Source organism: Condylura cristata, unplaced genomic scaffold, assembly GCF_000260355.1.
Source record: "Condylura cristata isolate star-nosed mole 26May11 unplaced genomic scaffold, ConCri1.0 scaffold00022, whole genome shotgun sequence".
Classification (NCBI taxonomy): domain Eukaryota; kingdom Metazoa; phylum Chordata; class Mammalia; order Eulipotyphla; family Talpidae; genus Condylura; species Condylura cristata.
In genome coordinates, this window is record NW_004567123.1 from 31,450,932 (window position 1) to 31,472,157 (window position 21,226).

Below are 21,226 nucleotides of genomic sequence, written 5' to 3' on the forward strand. Positions count from 1 at the left end.
GGGGGATGAGAGAGAAAGTGGCCTGCATACAAGGCATGACTGCATGGCTGAATATGTTGAAGAGTTAATTAAGTAAAGAATGGCAAGAGGCAGTGGCACAAGAAGGATGAAAGTGTTTGTTCCTGGACACTGGTCATACCCTTGAGAAAGATTGCAAACTGAAAGCGCTCAGGCCAAATTGTTTTGTTTGGTAGTCATAGGGTCTAATTTTTTTTAATTAATTGTCATTATTTAAAAATTAGGAAATTCCACATTAGAAATCTAGATGCCTGCCTTCTCTTGCACAACTGGGCCACTGTAGATACCAGGGAAGCATGTGCCAGGGCTGCAGGGCTGCCTTGTGGGGTCCTCAGACCCCGCCAGAGAAACCCCCCGCCCCCATTTATCTCAGCACTTTGGGCTGGCGTTTTACTTATAGAGCAATTATGAAGAAAAGAAAAACTCTTTTGTGCTGATTCTCCTTCAACAGTGGGACAGTGAAAACAGGTAAAAAGGAAACTGGGGGCGAATTATTTCTTTGCAGAAAAGAATAACCTTGCAGATCGGATGTTCCAATCATGCCCATTCTCCCACGGGGTGGTTGGGGACAGTGGTGAGGGCCACAGGTACCAGCGCTGAGCACCAGGGTACAAGCCGAGTTCCACCCACACCGGCTGTGTGGTCCTGGCTGAGTCTGCAGCGTTCTGGGCCTCGGTTTCCTCTCTGTATGACAGAGATGGTGTCAGTCCCCATCTCTCTGGTGTTAATGAATAAGTGCCTGGATGTGAACTCTGGACCTTCTGGAGGAATGGTGGCGGGCCCCTCCGTGACCTGGGGGGGCACGTAGGTCCACAGCAGGGATTCTCCGCCAAGAGCCCCTTGGCAGTGGCTACACACCAGGGAGGGCTTGGCATCGCGTGAGTGGAGACCGGGGATGCTGTTAAGCACCCTACAGTGCACAGAACAGGTCCCCCAACAGGGGAGGTCTGTCCCCAAATGCACACCGTGCCAGGTCAGCAAGAAGCCAAGCACTCAGGGGGCTCAGTGGAGGCAGGCAGGCTGTCAGAGGCAGCCCTGACGTGGTAGACACTTGTCCTCTGGCTCCCAGCCGCCCACACCCCCAGGTCCGTTGGGCCCCAAGGATGGTCTCCTTCCAGGGTGCTGGGCTTGTTTCCAGACGGACTCACGGGGTGAGGGATGGGCCCCTGGCGCCTCCTGGTGGTTTTATCCTCAGGCTGCAGGACAGCCCCATCCTAGGTGGTGGGTGGGGGGCGGGGAGGATGGGGACTTGCCAGCCACTTCAAGGTGGCAGCAAAGTCTCCAGAGACAAACTCACATGAGTTTGAATCACAGGCACCCAAGGTCCAACAGGGAGACCTTGGACAAATCTCAGGACCCCTCTCTGGGCCTCAGTTTCCCCATTGGTCATTTGGGGATGATGATACTGCTAAGTGCTGTGGAGGGGATTAGATTAAACAACAGGCACAAGTAGATGGCACACACTGGATGCTGCGCAGTCTTCCTCATCACCCTGTGTTCACACTAATCCATCGTCATTCACATCTGACGAGCTTCCAATATACCCAGAACAATTTTTTTACAAGATTTGTTTATTTATTGCATATAGAACTGGGGTAACCGCTAGAGGAGCAGAGGAGGTGAGAGGATTCACCAGAGACAGAGTGGGGGGCAGGACAGGCAGATTGACGAAGTCCACTGCTGAGGGGAGCAGCGGGCGGGTCTGGAGAGGTCTGCCGCGCCCTGTGGGTCTCCTCCCTGTCTGGGGATCGAACTCATAAAGTGGCTGCTGCTAGCTTCATAGTGCTGTGCTTTAACCCATTGTGCCACCGGCGAGGGTCCTCAGAGCAATTTTTAAATAAGTATCAAATAAGTAATCTTGTTGCAAAGGAATATTTACTGATGTGGAGGAAATCGTGTCAGAACCACAGGCTTCAAAAACCTCCTGCACAAAATCCTAGAAACTGACTTAAGAATTGAGGCTTTGAGCGGGGGAAGCTGGGAGATGGGAAGTCAAGGAGGCAAGGAGCCCAGTGGACAGTGGTGGACGGCGACAGGTGCTGTACCTCTGAGGAATGTGCCACAGTAGCCCTGAATCGGACAGTGTTGTTAGCCAACTTCAACCAGAAATAATACAGTCGAGGAAATACTCTATACTGAAAAAACCATCATGCATGGTGGGATCGCATCTTGTTCGGTTTATTTTCAAATATATACACTAGTAACCTAGATGGGAAACAAAAGCTCAGTTTTCTTGCTGTAGAAAGAACTGTAGCCCGGCAGCACAGAAGAAAATTATCCAATAGAATAAAAATCTGGCCTCTCCATATACGTTTAAAGTCCATCCCAACATGAGAGGAAAGAATGCAGATTAGAACGACGGTGAACACCTTTTCCCTCCTATGAGAAGGCAAAGATGGAGAAGTCTGATAACAACTGGCTTTGGCCAGATGTGGGCAAATCAGTGCCCGTGAGAGTTGTTGGTCTGCATGTCAGGTGATAGGCACCACCTCAGAGGGCATTAGACAGTAAGTGTCTACAGTTAAAAATGCACTTTCCCTGTGACTTGGTCAGTTGCAAAGAATTTTTATCCTACAGAATAAGACCCACATACACGGAAAGACTTCTGTGAAAGGGATGCTAATTGCAGTCTTGTTTGTCCCAGCAAAAGACTGGAATCACCTACTGGTGAGATGAATTATTGTTTTCAGACAATGGAATACATGAAGAATGCTCTCCTAGTGCTGATCTGGAAAGATCGCCAAGGTACATTGTTCAGTTAGAGAGAAAAATAACACCAATTCAGAACAGGGTGTGTCGTAGGCTTCTTTTCAGAGAAACAAACAAGAAATCTATGCACATGTGTAGCTACGTGCTGCTTATCTCTAGCAGAATGGTCAGTAGGATAAGTCCCCTTCTGGGGAGGGGCGGTTGGACTTTCACAGCTGAGACAGCAGGGGGACTAGCTTTAAAGAAAAAAATTTCATGTATTTCATGTAATTGTGTTTTTTTATTTATTTAAGTTTTCAACGCATTGATAGATGAGAGGAAGTGGAGAGAAATGCCTGCAAGGGTGTGCTCCAGAGTGTCAATGGTGCTATCTCTGGGTGGCTGATAGGAGCTGAGAGTGTTTCTCTTCTTTTTTCTTAGATGGATTTTCCAAGTGTGTGAAATATCATCAAGGAATATTTGGTATCATAAAAAAATTCTTTGCAAGTAGATACTTCATGTTTTCTTGGTAGTCAGAGGGAAACTCATTCACATCAAAGGCAGCAAGGACAAAAATCATATCCTCCCCTCAATGGCCAAATTCATTTCATTATCAAGAACATTGTGGAGTCTGAAGTTGATTGGCTGGAAATATATTCCATGAAGACGTGAGATCACAGACACCTACCATGCACTGGTTGGGTGTCAGGGTTCGAATCAGGTTAGAATCTACCATTTATTAGCTGGGCATGTCCTTTCAACCTGCTTGGCTCACTCAGTTTCCTCGCCTGTGACAGTAGTTGCTAGTTGGTTGGTGAGAGCTCAGGGTGGGAGGAAGCGTTTGCTTCCCTGGGGATCAGTTTGCAGACTGCTCCATCCAGGGCCTTCTTCCCACAGTTTGAAAAGAGTGACACCAAGTGGCCGAGCCTGAAACTACACTTTCAGGTCTCTGGCTCAGCGGAACGTGGAAGGGTCTCCCGGTCGCCCCCACCTGTTGTGCTCTTGAGCAAGGCGCTGGAATTCTCTGGGTCACAGTTCTGACTGCTGTAAAGGTAATGCACCCTGTCTGGCAGGTAGCCACGAAAGTCATATTCAGGGCTGTTATATTGCACAACCGGGAGAAGGGAGGGTAAGGCGGGAGGTGCGGGATTCGGGAAATTCTGCAATACAGCCAGCACCTGGGACCTCAGCACCCCCCACACTGAGTGCAGTGCTGAGGCAGGAGCTCCCAGAAGGCAGACCAAGTCCCAAAGCTTGTTGGGGATGTGTTACAGCACAGGGCTACACCATAAAATCGCATTCCACTTTCTTCCAGACATTCTCTTATGTCAGTTCGATACTAACATGCCTTTATTCCCACTCTTATCACTGATCCACCTCCCTTTTGAACAAAGACACAGCAGAGCTCAGACTTAGCACCTGCAGAAAGCAAGGTTGCATGGTGGCGACTAGTAATGTGAAATGTCTTTGTGGTATTTCTCTTTCATGGTCACTACTGTGGGCCAGTGGCATTGCACGTGGTGTTCCGTGCAGGTGCAGGTTGCATTATTATCAGCATTGTCAGGCCTTCCTCTGGTTGGCTCCCTGGTGCACATGTACCGATGCGTGACTTCTCTTAGCCAGTCGAATGACAGCTAAGCGTCAGGCGAAGCTCTGAGCACCCCCTGTTCTGCTGTCGCACTTTGCTGGCTGCTGGCAGAAATAGCCTGCCCCAGGGAGGGACTGCTTCTTCAACCTGAAACCCAGTGCAAAGTGCATCCCTGGACGCAGCCAACCTGCCACCAGCATGAAACAGGAGTGAGAAATAAACCTTTGTTGGCAATAGCCTTCTGAGATTCCGGAGTTGTTTGTTACCGCAGCAAAACCTAGCCTGAGTAGACAGAGGCAGTAGAAAGTAAATTGAGTTAAAATAAATACACTTAAGTAAATGTGTTTGTTTAAAGAAAAATACTGAGTGTAGGATGGTGCGGGCAGTGGGGGACAGGAGTGATAGGGATAGTGGAGGGATAAATGAGGTGTAAGAAATAGCGGTGCAGAGTTTTCAGCATGACAGATGTTATTCCAAGTTGCAGGCGGCTTGTCTCAGGATGAACTTTCTAGAGCAGATCTAGTCAGGTCCCTCCCCTGCCCCAACCTCTGCGGTCCCCTTGCGCCCCCCTTCTTCACCGGTGCCCACCGGGCCATGTCAGACTGTCAGGTCATCTCCCTCATCTCTCCTGGGCTGTCTCTGCTCCAGCCACACTGGCTCTTTGCTGTTCTTCACAGTGAGCGTGCTCCTGCCTCGGGTGTCTGCATTACTGCCCTCGCTGTTTATTGCTGTTCCTTCAGAGAAGAACAGTTCGTTCTCTGCTTTGCGTGTCTGCTTAAATATCCCTTCCCCAACGACCTCTTCGTAGACCATCCTGTATAAAACATCAATCTCCTCTCCAGAGTGTGACACTGTCAACTCAAAGCGCTGTAAGAGCCACGCAATTATAGTAGCACTGAGCTAAGGCAGCGGCCTCATGCCCACATTTAGGTGAGCTGCTAAGGCAATGTGGGCCATCCGCAATCAATACAGTCCAGCTACAAAGAAAGATGAAATTTTGTGATTTGCAAAAAAAAAAAAAAAAAGGAAAGAAAAAAGGAAAAATGGAAGCAAAATTAATTAGAAAGATAAGGAAACGCAGCAGACGCTTGCACCTGCATGTGCAATGCCGGGATACAAAGTTGGTAGATGATCCTCGAGCATCCAAACGGGCAGCAGTGCTTCTGCCCGCCTGTGCCCACAGCCTGTCCCTTCCGGGGCAGCTCTTTCTTCCTCCTGTGTCTATGCCCCTTTATATTAACCTACCCTTTTGGATATGTTTCTTTAAAAAAAGAAAAAGTCTAAATGAAATGACCAGAGTGAAGAGGATGGGGTAAGGAGTGAGGGTGGTGAGTGTTTCAGGCTTTTAAAAAATAAACAGATACAGTAAAAAACAGAATTCAAAAATATAAATGCTATGATTGATTCATTGTTCTAATGCAATAGCAATCCCCTATTCTCCTGGGATTTTTTCATAGCATTTCTTACCACATGACGTTCCGACCTACTTGCTAATTGTCTGTATTCCCCACTAGAAGGGTAACTCTTCCAGCAAAGATTTTGTCTGTTTATTCCACTGTAATAGCGCCATGGTCTAGAACACTGGCCAGCACATAGTAGGTGCTCAGGAAGTATTAGCTGAGTGAAGCAATGAGCGAAGGATAGCAGAGGCGGCAGCAGCATCCAGGCCCAGCGTCCACCTGCTGCAGGTGCAGCTGATAAAGGGCTTCTCTTTCCCAGGATCCAGAGTTGAGCTTCGTTGTTTATCTCAGGTCACATGTCTCTCTCTGGACCAATCACTATTACCAGGAGAATGGAATTCACTGGTTGGCCAACCTCAGGTCACGTGTCCAGTTTTGAGGGCAGAACTGTCAGCCCCTCTGCATCACACAGACTGAGAGTGAGGGAGGAGTGTCCGGTAAGAAAACTTGATGCTGTTACAGGTCAATTGTTCACCCTGCTGAATGCCTGGAGCTGAATGTGGGTCCTATGAATGAGGAGACTTAGCCGGAATCAAGTTGGATTTGGGGGGTGGGGCGAGGTGGGGGAAACTGTTAATACCAGAGAGAGGAGCAGGTGATTCACGCCAACCCCAGACAACATATCTATCCGTGGGGCTAAAACACTGCTGAAAGAGATTAGCAGTTTGGCGCCAACAGAAATCTTCCTTTTCTGCATTCAACTTCTTACATAATCAGCAAAATATTAATATCTCTTCTGACACTGACACAAGAAATTTTAAAAATAAAAATGTTGGCTCTAACCTCTTACTGTTGATTAGTTTGAGGTCCCACATGTGCTTATTGCATGATACAACCATAAGGCATACCACACACTCCAAGACCAGCCAAGTGGGGCCTCCTGAAATTGGCAGTCATGGTCAGCTGAAATTCTGAAACCATATGGCACAGTGGTGCTATTGGGAATGAGTAATCTGTTTTCTTCCAGAGTCTAAATTCTAAACTCTCTAATAATGCCTCCAGTGGCAAGTCGGAGAGCTGCCCCACACTATCATTTTATTCCCCTCTACAATGATAGGTGCTTTGCAGGGTCACGTGGGTGATCAGAATAAAGACTACATTTCCCAGCGTCCTTTGCAGCAAGGGGTAGACATGTGACTGAGGTGTGACCAATGAGATGTGAGCAGAACTTGGAACTGCAAACATGGTGGTCAGCCATTCAGACCTTGGGATGAGGACAAGTGGCTGCTGCCCACGAAGCTCAGGTTAGCGGCCAAAGCTCCGGACAACGTTCGGTGAGCAGCTACCATACGTTCCTGTGAGAAGGAGAAACTTAACTATATTTCATTTTCTCACCTCTTTGGACACACCTCTAAAGAAGTTGGCCTGGTTTGGAAAATTCAATAAGGTAATTACCTGGAGTAAATCCTCCTTAAAAAAGAAAAAAATTGATCAGTTTTGATTGATTGATGTCAGTTTATTTCAGTTGAACAAATCCCTGAAGACTATCTCAAGGAAGATAGAGGGAGCCCTGGGCACCTCCTGGCTGGCCCTGATTCCCCAATCTGCCTTTCACTACCACATGGGGAGTCTTTATAAAATGCAGATTCTCTGGCTTCCGCCATTTCATTTGAATAAGTAGGATATCAAGAATTTACAGTTTTGAAAACACTCCCTTTCTTATCAGGTGTGTGACCTTGGCCGAGTCATCTAGATCCCCGGCGCTGCCATATGCTCATCAGTAAGAGGGAGAGAGTAAGCGTCCTGCCTCAGCAGGGCTGTTTGAGGGTGAGTTTATTTCATCTGTGCCTGGAGCGGCCTGAGATCCTCAGGTATTGGTTTCCATTGCCCCTGTGGGTGGGAGTGCACAACTTTCTGGAGGACAGTTTGCAGGATCCAGCAAGATAGTCAATATATTTTTGTGTGTAGAAGAACTGGGGTGTAGGCCAGAGGTGAGAGGATTCACCAGAGACAGAGTGGGGAGCAGAACCGGCAGATCCACTGAAATCCACTGCTGAGGGAGCAGCGGGTGAGACAGGAGAGGTCTGCTGCGCCCTGTGGGTCAGCTCGCTGGCTGGGGATCGAACTCAGGCCGTAGCGGTGATAGCACTGAGACTCAACCCCTTGGCCACCAGAGGGACCCGATATTAAACACCTTGATTCATCAACACAAGGGCTGAAAACCTAGCCTGTAATTACTCTCATTTGTCCAGCTAGTTGTACAAAAACGCTGAGGGCAGCAGGCATTTCCTCAGCAAGGCTGTTCAGGGAGCACCCACAATCTGTCAGGTTAAACCGGTCATGCTCTTGTACCAAATCCCCAAACTGCAGTGACGTCAAAGCAAAGGCTTATCTCTTGCACTCGAGTCATGGCGCAGGCTGAGTTTCTACTTTGCTGCTGTGCTGGTTGGGATAGATGGTTTTGGAGAGAGGCCTGATGGGCAGAGACAGCTAGAGGGTCACCTGGGATGCTTTTTCAGGGCAAGTTTGGATGTGGCTTCCATTACTGTTGTACATCTACTGGCCGGAAATGAGCCACATAATCCCAGTGTGATTGCAAGGGAGGCTGGGAAGGACAAGCATCTGGACACTGAGTGACCCAGACGCAAGCCAGACCAGCCAGGTCCCCGGGGTCATGTCAAAACCTGACCCCAGACATGTCATTTTCTATTTGCTCAAGAATCGCAGAAAGACACATTTTCAAAGTCAGGGCTATTCAGGGGTAGATACATCTGTTGACAGATGTGTTCAAATCACCCTCCAAGGGATCGTTACAATTTCCAATTCCTCCAACCAGCTCTAAGGGCATCTCTTCCCGAGGCCTTTCCATCACGAGCATTATCAGACTTGGGGTTTTGCCAATCTGATAGGGAGAAATGATCTCTTTTTTGCCATAATGATAGGTGTGCTTTTAATTTGCATTTTTCTTATTATATAGGAGGTTGAACATGCTTTCATGCTTAGGAGCTAATTGCCTTTCCTTCTCTGTGATCTGTGTTTCATATCCTGTGTCCATTTTTCTGCTGACATTATTAAATGAATAAATGAAGAGCCAGAACAAGATGCATAATAGTCATTTTTGTCTTTTCTTTTTTCTTTTTTTAGGTGAAGACGTTAGTACATTTTTTCCATTTAAGTTAAAGCCTGCAGAAAGCACAGAAAGACATTTTCCTGTGAGGATGCCGCTCAAGAATGCCTGTCAACCCTAAGGTTGAATCTCATTGGTCACGATTGGGGGGGGGGCCTGTGCTCATCTCAGCCAATCACCCTTGCCAGGGGGTGGGCCCACTGATTGGTCACACCCACGCCTGAAACCCGTCTCTGGTACGCCCAGGTCATGAATTAGAGCTGTGAGGTGTGATGTTGCCCCAAAGAACATGGAGATTCCAGGACAAGGAAACCACATAACAGAGGTAAGAGAGCCCCACGTGTCTGCCACCAACCTAGCAGGTACCAAACGCTGCAGGAGCCTTGAGGGCAAAAAGGAAGACATGGCCCTGTCCTCAGAGAGTTGACTTTTTCTTGTGCGATAACCAAAAAAAAAAAAAGGGGGGACTAACAAATGTCTCTGAGATGATCAGTTTCAATAAATTCCATGTGCAGTAAAGAACTGACATATGCTATACTTGGAATATGGTGGTCCCAGAGGTGACATTTAAACACAGCGAGCAGGATAAGGAATGAAACATCAGGTAGCCAGGGGTGGGTGGGGCAGGAAAATCAAGTTGCCTCCTTACTTTACACCCAAGCCAGAAAAAGTCCATGCAGAGTATAGATTGTACAGATAAAGTGAAACCATAAATGTCATGAAATAAAACTGCCAAAATCTTTTGCAACTTCACATGCTAATGCATCATTTTAATAATGAAGTCAAATTCAAATGTTCTAAAGTGAAAGATAAATTTGGCTGCATCAAAATGGTGAAAACAATCTGTATGGCTAAGAACAGATCTATTCAAATAAACATCAAAACACAAACGAGGTTCATCTGGGTTGGTCACCAGGGGAATTTACCTACTGTACAAAGAGCGCTTACAAAACAATAAGAAATCAACAGCTCCATGGGAAGAGTTAGAAAAGATAGTTCACAGAGGAGGAAAAAAATGTTTTTTATGCAATAAAATGTTCAGTTTCACATGTCAAGAGAGAAAGATTTTCCCCATCCGGTTAACAAAACTCCCAGCTGGGAGACTCACTGTGTTGGCAGAGGCGTGAGGGCAAGAGCGCCCTCTTCCGTCGCTCGTGTGAATGCCGGCCAGTCTGCTCCGCAGAAAGAAGACTTTGGTCTTATCTATCCATTCAATTTAACGTGCTGGTATCTGCATCCCCTGCAAGTCGGCTTTGGGGAATTTACCATACATGTGTCAGAGTGTATGTAGACAGTTATTCACTGTCACATTGTTTTAAATAGCCAAAAGAGAAAGAAACAGTGGTTGTGGACAAAGGACCGGATAAGTTAATAGCTGTTGGTCTGTACATGGAGTATTCTTGAGCAGTGGAGGGAAGGAGGCAGCTGTGTTTGAACTGGTGCACCCGCAGCTCACGCCAGGACTTCCAAAGCAAGCCAGAACAATGAGTAGAGCTCGGACTCACTTGTAACATTTTAAGGGACTGGAGAGGGAAAGAATATATATTTATATTTGCTTGGATATGCAACAATATCTTCCGCGGGTATGCACATTGCTGAAGTGTGTAAGATACACACAAGACCCCAAGGTAAAAAGAGGGCAGTGAATTCAAGAGTTCAGGCTGTGCCTGGGAGAGCTGACTTGGCGCAGGTGGTGGCCAGATGCCGCAATGCCCTATAGGCCACCATTTGGAGTCTGGTCTTCGGTCCAAGCGCAGTGCAAGACATTCCCAAGAACATGATCTGGTTCGCGTTTAAGAGCATCTTGCTGCCATTTGGAGTAGCTATTGCAGAAAGCGAGATGGAAGCAGGGAGACCCATTTGAAGGCTGACTATCTGGGGGGGGGGGGGGAGGCTGGGCCTGGTATTGGCAGTGGACATGGCGAAGAGTGAGCACGTTTGAGAGAGATTTTGAAGCTGGAATCTATGGTTTAGATGCGGCTGGAGGGGGCAGTGAAATAAAGGGGAGATGGGGGGGGAGCTGATTTCTGTCTCATGTTGTGTGGGTGGTGACGGTGTGGCCTGAATTGCAAGACTAGGGAAGAGGGGGTCACAGATGCTGGGGGGGTGCACTCCAGGGTAGGCAATTGGGAGTTGAGCCTGCAATGGGGGAGCCAATAAGAACTGAGATGACGTGTTCAACAGGGCAAGGCAGATCCTGTGTGGACCCCAAATCAGGGCTCCATGTGTGAGGACACAAACACCAAGAGCATGTTCCAGAATGTTTGCAACAGCTTGATTCATAATAACCCAAAACTGGCAGTGGCCCAGATGTTCATTAACAGCAGAGTGGAGGGAAAGGGAGAGAGAGGAGCGATAGAGAAGGGGATGGAGGGAGGGAGGTTTGGGGGTGGCTTGAGATGCTTTAGAATCAGGTGGTGATTACTCAGGTGCAAACATATATAAAAAGCACCCTGACTACTCTAAGGTAGTTATACTATCTCTCAATTTCAAAATATTTTTGAAGAATAACTAGGCTAGTTTCATCAGCATAGAAACCCTGCAAAAAATAACAAAAAAATCAGGTGCTTTAAGCATCTTATTATAATCATTTTTCTTAACTTGAGAAAAAAGTTCAATAAGTGAATCCTTTCCAGAATAAAAGATGTTGTCTTTGACAGTTCAAAAAGTCTCTCATTTTCATATTCATTTTCTTTTCTCCTGTTAAATAAATATAAAATTAAATTTAGACACTTTAGTCAATGTCCTGTCTGCCACTTAAAACATTTCTTGGAGGCACTGACGCCTTGTGAGGCTGGAAGTTGGCATAAAAGGCCCTCAGTCCCCTGTGCCAGCCCGTGCCGCCAGGTGACTGTCCCTCCCACCATGGCAAGGATCTGGGGGCTTCTCCTAGGGATACCGGGATACAGAGGACGCGAGTAATAGGGACATCAGACCTTGTAGGCTGTAGGCAAGGTACAAAGAGCAAAAGGGTCAGCCCATCCCTAGCTCAGCTTCCAGAACACAGGCAGCCTGGCTCAGACACGACCCCAGGAGCCCTCTGTGGAGAAGTAGAAGCGGACCTGTTCGGCAAGAAGACTGATGGATAATGACATTTGGGGCCCAGAATGGAAAGGCTGGCCCCCTGCCCAGCCACATTACAGGGAAACACATGGGGCTTCCAGGTCAGTTTGCAGTGGCCCCCCAACGGGAACAGCAGCCCGAAGAGCCCCTGACATCTGAGAAATGCTTCCAACATGAAAAAAAGACACTGGCATCTACAAAGGGTAAAAGGGATCTGGGAGCGAATTCAGATATCACGGGGAGAGGATGAAAAGCGTTCACGTAGGAGACTGGAGGCCCGGGCTTGCGTCCCAGCTCCGCTCACTGGCGGGGTGGCACACACAGTGGTGCAACCTGTGGACTGTGCCACTCTCGGGGCATCTGAGAAACACTTTCGTGCTGTGTGGGTAGTGTCCCTGCAGTTATAGCGTGTATCACTGTGCATGTCCCTGGCGCACTCAGAGTGGGCGCTCCCTGGAGGGCAGCCAACCATCTCGGTTATTTTCATAATCCCTAAATCTAACATAAGTCTATGGAGTTGGCGCTCGGTAAGTATTTGTTAAGAAGTGACTTGCTGAGTATGTGAGGGAGGGAGTGAACATGCATCCAGTGGTTTGCAGCGCCAGAGTGCTCCCACGGCCTGCCCACGAGCATAAGGAAGGTGGCAAAATAATGCAGCCAGCCACGAGTCCCTGCTCTAGAGAAAGACTGCCGGCTTCCAGTCCAAGTCACTTGATCCCTTTGATTCTGTTTCCGCCTCCATAAAATAGAAGTGGTAATGATGAAGCCTGCCTAAGAATGTGTTGTGAGGATAACTGAGATGTATCATAAGCACATGACATGGGTCCTGGCCAAACCTGGTCAGCTAGAATCAGATTTCATTATATAAAACAGAAAGCCCAAAGATGTAACTTAAGATAAAGCTGGCTTCCTATTTCTCCCTCGCCCTACTGATACAAGTTTAAGAAATCAAAAGGTGTAGCATCCAAGGTAAGAATGTTAAATACAGTCATGAGGTTCCAACGTGTCTATCTTTTTGCTCCACCATCCTTACAATGACCTCATGTTTCAAAGTATTGGCAAGAGTGCTAGCCATCGTGTCTACATTCCAGGCAGAAAGGAGGAAGTAAGGAGGGATAAAAGGTGTATACCTGTTAACTACCAGCCTCACCCACAATTTCTTCTTGCTTTTCCCCTAGCTCCATGGGAAAAAATATTGCTGTCCAGTACAAAATCAGGATCTTTTAATAAGAAATGAATATTGGGAGATCAGCCAGCCATTTCTGCCACATGGAGCCTTAATAAACATTAGCTGCTGTTATTATTGTTGACCCAGTTTTAGAAAGGAGAAAATGAAGCTCAGAGAAGTTAGGTAATTCGTCCAAACTCTCATACAGTTCACTCAGCAGATGTTAACTATGTGTCTACTCTGGGCTGATCCTCTAGGATACCGATGCTGAATAGGACATGGGCTCTGCCCTCAAGTCACTTCAAAGAGCACCACTAGAGCCTGAGAGATGGCCAATGGCCCGAAGGACAGAGCACCCAGCCAGGGGTGATGGCATGGGGCTGGAGTCAGGGAGGGCTTCCTGGAAGAGGTGGGATCCTCACCATGCAGATAATAATTACTTAGGCATCATCGGCATCATCGTGGTGGGGCAGATGAATGAGATAGGCTAGTGGTGAGCTCCAGGCAGGCCTCTGCCCAGGCGGCACTGGGCCACGCAGTCCTTGCATTACATCGTCATCATCATCATCATCACTATTATTATCTTGCTCTCTTTGCAGAAATAAAAATGGCTGCTTCTCCACTTTAGAGTATTTTGCAAATACACTTCAAAGAGCACCCACCTCCAATATGCATTTAAAAAAATACAACAGGAAAGGAAAATGCCTCATTTTCCATTGACTCTCGGCCAGAAACTGCCTTTGGGCAGGATCTAGACCTAACCCAAAGAAGAATTGGATTTTAAAAGCTGGCATCTTAAATTTGTAGCTCAAGCACTTAGCCACTGTCCTCTCTTCTCACTAATAGGGATGAACCATCAAGGGATTTGAAAACACTTTTTTTTTCTTTTAATGTCAAGAGACTTTGGCTCTCCAGAGAAAGCCAGAAGAATTGAAGCTGATTCACATTTTACTCAAATGACCCCAGGAGAAGTCAAGTTTCCTGGAAGAACGAAAGCTGGGGCAGGATCTACTTGAAAGCATATTCAGAGTAAAACCAGATTGGGGCGGGGGAGCCGCAAGGCAGCCTTTAAGCTGAACCCCAAAAATAGCATCCGTCCCCTGAATATTTTGGGGACACCCGTGGCAGAAGCCAAAGGCTTGTTTGTTCATCTCCATCAAGGGCACACAGAAAGGCCTCTCTGGCCTCCCTGGCCTCCCTGGCCTCCCCTGGCCCCGAGAGCAGGGTCAGCAGCTGTATAAACGGTGCCGAGATAAAGCGAGATTTTTTTTTTTTAAAGATTTATTTATTTATTCGTACAGAACTGGGGTATAGGCCAGAGATGCGGAGGGTGAGAGGATTCACCAGAGACAGAGTGGGGAGCAGAACAGGCAGATCGATGAAGTACACTGCTGAGGGGAGCAGCGGGTGGGCCAGGAGAGGTCTGCCACACCATGTGGTCGCCTCCGGGGCAGGCGGGAATCGAACTCATGCGGAGGTGGCCTTAGTTTCTCAGTGCAGTGCTTTAACCCGCTGCGCCAACAGGGAGGGCCCAAAGCGAGATTTTTAACACCCAGAAATCATCCTCTAATTTAGGGACTGAGCTGCAAAACAGCTTTCCTCCTTAATGCCTTGATGGGAATTCAGATATGGAGCTCGTCTCTTGCCAGGCCACCAAAGCGCCTTCACATACTAATAGAAGGCGAGGAGACGGTCTGGGGACAGGAGGGCTCCGCGCCTGGGCTGTCTGGTAGCAGAAGATGACCAGCAGCAAAGCCCTCTGGGCCTCCCTGGCTACTCCGTGCTGGCACTGGGGCCTGTAACTGCCCTTTGCCACTGCTATTGTTGTGGTAATTATTAAGCACTTAAATCCTTGCACAAGGGCATTTTATCCTTTAATTATGTTACTCCCTGCATCATTGTCGGGAGGTGAGCTGGAATTGTTCTCCCTGTTTTGCACAAAACAAAATGAAGGCCTGGGTGAGTGAGCCAGCTCAGGGTCAAAAATCAGTCAGCACTAGGAAAAGTGACAGGATATGGGTGGGAGCCACGGGCTCTGGTTCTCGAGTCCAGATGAAACTACATGCAGGTCTGAATTGAAGATAGGTGCTGTGTTCCTGGTGACGTGCTTGAGGAGGGCGTGAGTGTGAGTGTGTGAGCTGTGTGTGTCGCTGTGCTGCAGTGTGTGTGTGTGATGCCTGGTGAGTCTGTGCGCGCGTGTATGTACACTTCCCTGTGTCTCTCCAGCTGTCTGGGTGTCTGTCTTGTGTGTGAAAGGAGAGACGGAGGTGGGAGAGGTGGCCAGGAGACAAGAGGAGACCTAGTTAATAAAGCTGAAGCCAGCGAGGCAAGAGACCCCCTAGAAAGCATTTTTCCCATAGCAAGATCTGGTCGTTAACTTTGACAATGTCATTCTGTTGAAAGTGATTACCAAGTATTTGTTAGTGAGTTAAGAAGCTGGCAATTGGCGCTAAATTACTTGCAAAGAGCAGGGTGAGGGAAGAGAACAAAAATGAAACTGGCAAAATGTGGGTAATCGTTGAAGGTGGCTGCCTGAGAGTGGACTGTACAATTTTCTCTGTTGCTGTAGATGTTTAAAATTTTCCATAATGATTTTTAAAAATCATATACTGCTTGCTGAAAACTGCAGATTTGGAGAAAGATCTTTATAAAAATGACACCAGTTGCTATATTTAAAAATGGAGCTGAATTTCCAGGTATTCTTAAAAAATCAAAAGCTCTCGTCACTCAGGTCTCACGCTCCCTTTCCACAGCACAGCTAGAAACGTTCCAGGGGAGCATGGCTCTCTGTTCGCCACAGTCCTCACCATTCCCTACTACCCCCAGCACTAAGACTGTCACCACGCTGGTGTCGCCGTTAACTCTTTTCGTAGAAGTAACAGGAAAGTTCCCTTGAAGCAAAGACTGTTACTCGCCATCAAAATGTCCAGTCACTTCTTTCTTACGAACAGAAATTCCCACACTGCTGGGGGTGGGGGCAGGTGGCAGTAAGTGCAAGGGGCACGTTTCCCAGTTTCCCTTTGACTCTGAGGGTGCCCCAGTAGTTCTCATTCTGGGGCACTTAGCAATATCTAGAGACGGTTTTTGCTCGTCACAGCTGGGGAGGGGGTGCTACTGACACCTAGTGGGTAGAGGTGGTACTGCTGCTCAGCAGCCCGCCAGGCAGGGACACTGGCCCTGAGACCAGGGTGCAGGACACTCACCTGCAGACCAGCCGTGTCCCTCACGCCCAGCTGAGTGGCAGAGGCATTGGGGCTTATGGTGGGGCTTCCGGGAAAGCCCTGGGGTTCCCTGCCTCTCTCCTCCCTGCTCCCAACAAGGCAGACAGGCGACTGCAGCTCAGGCAGTTTTGGGGGGGGATGTTGTGTGCCTCCTGTGGAAGGAAAGGGGCCCTGTGTTGCGACACAGGTGCACTGGGGCAGTGGCTTGCACAGTGTCTTGCTTGTCTTTTTGCAGCAGTCTAGCTGGCATGCCACATTATATCAGCTTTGGGTGGTCAACACCGCGCTTCAACATTTATCTATATTACAAAACAACCACAGCCACCAGCCTCATGAACATCTGTCACCATATGTACTTACAGCTTTTGCTCGTCGTGCGAGTTCTCATCACAAGCTCTGCTCTCTTAGCAACTTCCAACTGCTCAGGGCAGCGGTATTAACTGGCGTCACCATGCTGGGGGTGACATCCTGTGATACTTACAGAAATTGATACCTTTGGACCCCATTCAGTGACCCCCACCCCCACCCCACAGCGCCCATCTGTTCTGTATATCCACCTCTGAGCTGGGTATTTAGTTTTCATTTTCGTCGATTCCACATGTAACTGAAAGACCAGCTTTGTGTGATAGAAATACATCTCGCACGTGTTCAAGTCCCTGGAGACACGTCTCTGTGGCTGCCCACCAAGGATGGTTTCAAAGTAATTTATCTTCCTGCCTCGTTCCCTGTGTCCCAGGGGAAGGAGCCATGGGCGCTGAGGGCTTGTGTTTAACGGGCAGGAGGAAGCCCGTTTCTCAGTGGCAGGGCCCCTCCGCCCTGGGTGGGCACTCACTGGCCCGGGGGTGTTGGGGTCAGCGTGCCCCAGGCTGGTCCACCCTCAGGATAAGAGATGAAGAACTGAGGGTCAGTGATGGCCTAGAGGCTAGTTCACAGCCTGGTCCTTTTCCCTCACTTCTCCCATGGGTAGAGGAGGCGGCGGCTGGTGCCAGACCATCTCGTTCACGCCGGTGCCACCCGTTAGCAGCTGTGTGAGGCTAGGCGGCTCCTTTACCTCTCTGCCCCTCGGTTTCTCATCTGTAAGGCCGGGATGAGGGGTGACAAGACACCTGCTGCCTCTGGGGTTAGCAAGGTCCCCGACTGCCAGGGACCCAGCAGGAGGGTTTTATGAGTGGGTTGTTACCACAGTATGGGTGGGGGCTGCTGAGCCCCTGACAGCTCAGGGTCCCTATGACGGGGTGTCACTGCCCACTCCTTCGCAGGGCCACAGGAGAGCTAGGCCTGAGGGGGTAGAGGAGGAGGTGGACTCAGCGAGCGAGAAGGAACCCTGTGGACTGGCAGGTTGACGGGAGCTGTGACCTTCACTTAGGGGTGCAGGAGGCCATGGTGACCCAACAGGGGAGCTGAGGGGATGAACGCCAGACCTAATCAGCTCCCCTCCTCTGTCGCCCTCCAGCGTCTCTGGTCAGTCAGTCAGAAGCCAGAAGGCTAGAGAGCTCTTTGTCACCGCGCAGCGGGAATTGCAGCGTCGAGAAGGCTTGCATCTGCGCTCCGTGGCTTCAAGCTTCTGGATTGTCCACTGGAGGAAACAAAGGTTTGCTCTCCCCCTTCCCACTGGCAGGAAGGAAGGTGGGCGCGAGGGCAGCCCCTGTGGAAGCCAGACATCGAGGGCAGCAAGAATCTGGGGCCAGACAGCAACAAGCCACCAAGGCCGAGTGGGCGCTGGCCCTGGGCAGTTCGAAGAGGGTGAAGCGTGGGTCTCGCTCAAGCCAGTCATTTTGGTTTTTATACCGAGGGAATAGATATCTTGATGAGATTGCAACTAGGTATTTATTCAGATGGGGGGAAACTTGGGACTGAGATTTTTAAAACAAGTAATAATGATGTGAAAGTTCCAGACTGTTCAAAAGTCCGGTGAAGGAAACTGTTCTCCAAGGAGATTCAGCCTAAGTCAGTAGGGAGCAGTGTTTGGTGGGGGAAAAGTAAAAACTGAACACCCCAAACACGTCTGGGATGAAGATGTTCCCTAAGCCAGGGTCACACGCCAGCACCTCAACCCCGCTGGGAGAGCTTGTCTTCCCGAGAGCCAGACAAACCCTCGTGAGAGCCGACTGAACCGTGTGTCGCGTGATGCCTACATGGTGAGCTGGTCTGATTGGAGGTCAGTCCAAGCTCTTTGTCAGGTGGAGTGTCAGGGGGAGCTCAGGAAGAGAGTGCTTCCAGAAAGGGGGCGTATGCACAGCTTCCAGGGCCGTGCAGGGTATGTGGCTCAGTCAACACAGCCAGACGGGGTGAAAAGACCCAACTTCTAGAATGCAGCGTAAAGTATCAGGGCTGTTGTGGGATTTCTACTTTGCCAGACCTCTTTTCAGCAGATGAAAGTGCTGAGCCAGATGAGGTCTTCCCGCCAGCCAGCACCCTGCAAGACTGACTCCATAGTGATGAAATAAAAATAGGAACAAGCAATACCCCTTGGAGACTTACGGAACGTGTTCAGGGGTTCCGACAGAGAATGCTCTGTGTTTTGGGAACTTTCCGTGAAACACAACAGCGGCGTCCACAGGACAGTAAGGGGGTCACTCGGTACCAAAGGGTGGGGGTGAGGCTGGTTCATTCCCATGGGCTGATGAGGTCCTTCCTTCTGGGGGCTGGGGGTCGCCCACTTCCACTCCCTGGAGTTCTTGTAGGGAAGCTGTTTCACTCAAGAACGGCATGTTCTTTGGGGACACTTTAAAGCAAGCTTGTTTGCAATTAGCTCTACTGGTCTCTTACTCTGGAAATCCCCGATAACAGATTTTGTGTCTTCGTTTGGGTTTCCCCAGAGCAGGCCTAGAGACAGATTCAAGGACAGATTGGAAGGTCAAGGCAAAAGAGAAGCAAAAGGCGAGCCAGGGGAGGGAAGCCAGCTCAGGTGAAGCAGGTTCTCAGGGCTGTGGCCACCTGGAGTTTCCTCTCACCAGGTGGGGCCAGGTGTGAGTGTTTCTGTCCTGGCGGGCCCAGGGAGTGGGGTACCCATACACCCTCTCCATGCATCGGCCCGTGAGGTGCAAATACAGCAACTGGCTCTTCCTGCATGTAACTCCTGTCTTTGGGGGGCCACCCCAGGGAGGACGAGGGGCTGGGAATGAGCTAGGAAAAGGGTATCAGGGAGCTGCTTGCCTTTACTGGATCTGGGGCTCAGTCAGGGATCGGGGCCTCAGGGCACCAACTTCAGGCACTCCCCTTTGAGCCCTTCTGCAGGGCTCATGCTTGAGTCCCGGGAGGCTGGAAAACCTGGGCTGGCACAGCTGCAGGCAACAGGGCCCCGATGTGGGACAGGCCACTCGAGAGGAGCCGACAGGGAAGAGGGCAGAGCAGGGCCTGACAAGTGTGGGGCTCTCGGCATTCGTGACTCATGTCGGCCCACCCTTGCTAAGCCCCAGTGTACCACTAAGAAAACCAGGATCAGAGCGGGAATGGGGCAGGCGCTCGGGTGCACTGAAGTGGCAGGGTGGCAATTTCAGCTCTGGTTCCCACAAGGTCAAAGTCACTGTTTTCCCTCCCTGCCACTCCCTCTCCCACTAATTTCCTCTGATTTCGAGAGTTATCCACACAGAGCGAGAGAAACCTTCCTGTATCCTCAGCCTTGAGCGATGAAAGACAGTTTTCGTTTGTTCTGTGACTCATTCCTCACAGGCATGAAGCATCTATTTTCTGCAATCGGCAGAGAACAAGACCGACCAGGCCCCAGCCCCGTGGGGGTTACGTGAGAGCAGGGACAGTACACCACTGCGTACACAGAAGGGAATCGTGGCTGATAAGAAGGCAGAGGCCGCAGGGAAGGCAGCCCTTGGAGGACAGGCACTGGCCGACGGGCACTGGGCGTTGGGCCCTCCGCCCCTGCCCGTTGCCCGTTTTGGGCTGCCGTTGCAGGGGATGTGTGCAAACTGTCTACTAACAGTATTCGTTTTCCTGTAGGTAAGTGAAGGTGTCTTCATTGTTTAAGAAGAAATTATTCCAGAAGACCCTATGGGACCATAGTTACACAGTTGGGGGTGGGGTAGAATCAAGCCGCCTGAGCATTCTGAAGCAAACAGTGAGTGCTGGTCGGGGGAGCGGAGGGGTCTCTGGCAGAGGGCGTGAGAACCCAGCACCATCTAGGTGGCGCTTTCTTAAGCAGGAAGGAGAATTGATGGAAAAGCAGGATTTGGTGAAGATGCGATGCATGACTGCTTTGCATAAAATCGTAATAAAAAGATTGCTTCAAACAGGCATGCAAGCATTGTGGGGGACACCATCAGGACTCACCCCCATCTTAGTGAGTTTAGACCAACCTTGTGGGAGCAGGGACAGCTCAACAGAGTAGAAAGGACCATGGTTGCTGGAATCTTGGCCAGCTTCACACTGGGCCTTGACTCCATCTGGAGGCTCCACAGCCCTCTAACTGTGTCACTAAGGCCTGGCCTCAAAAGCAAGAGCTTGACACAGCAGTTAAGACCCAGCAGCTTTTCCACAGTGTCTGGCCCACCCGGTCCCTTAGTGAACTGGAATTTCACCTTTTGAAATGAGACACCTGTGTCAAGACCTCAGGAGAGGTGACCCTTGGCAATTTGAAAACAGTAGTTTCACTGATTTCCTGGGGGGACTTACACAGAAGTCACAATGTTAACAGGGAAACAAGTGATCATAAAAAGATCACAGCGTGACAGAGGCATAGAGCCGTATCTCTATTTACACGAGTCCAAGTAAACCCTGAAGGGCCAGTATTAGTAAGCGCTACCATACATGGCAGGGCCACTCTTGTCCCTGGCTCTGCCCTCTAGTAACCGCGTGGCCTGAGAAATCCCCCTGCACCCCTGCTGGGTGCCAGCTTCCTCATTCCTAAAGCAGAGAGGTAAGGTACCTGCCCCTAGGGGTGTCGGGGCCATTAGATGAGATGGGCACCATCTCCCTGGGCAGAGAGGGAACTGTGGGATT

At 49.4% G+C, this 21,226-nt stretch overlaps 1 long non-coding RNA gene across 1 annotated transcript in view; it reads left to right on the forward strand.

The window, feature by feature from the left end:
- Positions 1–21,226, forward strand: part of LOC105853967 — a 113,715-nt gene that overhangs the window by 80,614 nt on the left and 11,875 nt on the right. Inside the window, exons 5-9 of the long non-coding RNA XR_001145710.1 lie at positions 7,421–7,521; positions 8,839–8,943; positions 9,068–9,146; positions 17,727–17,864; positions 19,946–20,227. This is a non-coding gene — a long non-coding RNA (uncharacterized LOC105853967). The remainder of the gene's footprint in view (positions 1–7,420; positions 7,522–8,838; positions 8,944–9,067; positions 9,147–17,726; positions 17,865–19,945; positions 20,228–21,226) is intronic.